Genomic DNA, 2,107 nt, shown 5'->3' with positions numbered 1-2,107 from the left:
ATATTTGCTGCTTAAAATAACATTGACAGCTGTGACTCATATTTTTTTCACCTGTAATTAAGATATACTTTATTGATCTCACAAAGGAGAAATTTAAAGACTGTTAAAGACTGTCCTGATGCAAATTTTCATGCTGCGCTGCAGGACATCAACAGAGCTTTTTACAATAATGACTTAATGCAGGCGTTCTGATAAATAAATCATGCTCCCTCCAATCCCACATCAAAGCTCCTTTTAAGCCATTGATCGACATGGTAAATTGATGCGTCTCATTTGCCTTAAATTGTTGCAGCTTGAAATTATTTTAGTGGCAGAAATGATTTTTTTTGCATAGTTTGGATGAAGAAAATGTGGAAGATTAGACTAATGAAGCGCTGGGACAAGGCGTTTACATGTTGGTGGTGGACAACCGCAGATCAAACAGGTGGCAGAGCGTGCTCTGTGGAGATGCGATTGTGGCGCTGACACAGACAGAGAGGCGAGAGACTCTGTGGGAGTGGAAATAGACAAGAGCAGCTGTGACAGGAATGAAGTATGCAGTGTACTTAAGGATTAGTGAGCACTTCTGAGGCCTGCTTTCACTGGCAGACAGGGCCAGCCAAGTCAGGGTGGCTGCAAACAAGCAAAGAAATGATGCTCCCTCAGCCTCTGCTGAATGCTGCCTTGACATCTGCTATATCAGGCAGCTCAAACGCTGTTGCACAATAAAAATAGAATTAAAAAAAGGTTTGTCCTGAGCTGTATGTTTTCACCCGTCAGGCTCGGATACAATTCTCTATATTTAACTTCTGTAGAGTTGAGGAAACAAAAATCTGGAATATTAGGAGTGCCATAAATAATAAACATGTAATATGAAAGTGGCTATATTAATTTCTGTTTATATGTATTCCAGTTAGATTTCCACATTCATATCCCTCTTATGTATTTATTTTACATATCTATATATCCATATTTTCGGGACCAGGCGTCCACTGACAAAGTCATGATGATGAAGGTGGACACTCACTCTTGTGTGCTGGTTCTCAGGCAGAAATGAGGGTTTGTTCACGCACCAAGTGACATCTTCTGAAGTCAACAGGTAGATTCCTGATGTTCATCAAACACACACAGCGGTTTAAGAAGTGCAAATAAGCCAGACGAGGTGAAGCAGAAAGATTATGAAACTGTTTTTTTGGGGATGTTTATTCATACAAAACCACAGTATATAATGCATCTCAATTCTCAATTTCTGTAAATGAACATGTACAGTACTTCACATGCAGAATGTGAATCTTAAAACCTGGAAATTGAATGTGGTCATACTCAATAAACCATTTTCCATGTACTTATCATGACATTATATGATACTGTTCCAAATAGTTTTGCCTTGCCATCAACTCTGAGCTGCCATAAATAATGTTTTGGAAAATGAATGCATTTAAATCAGATTTTGTAATTTATTTATTTTCCGGTACAATTTGCTGCCAATAATTATAACAACATTTGCCCAATTTTAAGTTGAGTGACTCTGAACACCAGCTGAAGCTCAAGTTTCTTCCTCTGAGAACTGCAATATATAATATAGAGTGCTGAAGTGTACTTTCAACCTGAGAAGATGTCAGGTTTAACAAAACAGCAGGCTGATCCACAGGTTGCTGAAGTTTGAACTCACATGTAAATTTTCCCTCAGGGAATCCAAAAGTTTGAACCGACTAGCGCAGGTGTGACTGAAAAAATATGATCGATAAACAAATATGCATGGAGCAGATCAGGTGGACAGTTTTTGCACACACCGAGCTTCTCTCAACACTCAATAAAACAAGAGGAATTTCACTTCATCACAGTCAGAGAAATGAAACACCAGTCTGGGAGCGATGATTCAACAAGCCAATCAATAAAACAATTGAATGTAATTTAAGTCTCACGCTGTCAAGGTCTGCGCCTTCAGCGTCAAAATGAAATGCCTCTTTTTTTGAGTCTGGACAAATGATGATGGCATTTTTCCGAGCTGCAACATGAGCATTGTTCACGGTGCCCAGCAGGCCCAGCGCCATCTGCCAGCTATTCAAGGGGTATTATGTGTCTATAAAAGGGAGTCCGCATCGCGGTACTCCCACCAACGGAGACA

The sequence above is a fragment of the Synchiropus splendidus genome, chromosome 9 (assembly GCF_027744825.2).
Source record: "Synchiropus splendidus isolate RoL2022-P1 chromosome 9, RoL_Sspl_1.0, whole genome shotgun sequence".
NCBI lineage: Eukaryota > Metazoa > Chordata > Actinopteri > Syngnathiformes > Callionymidae > Synchiropus > Synchiropus splendidus.
This window is presented reverse-complemented; position numbering follows the sequence as displayed.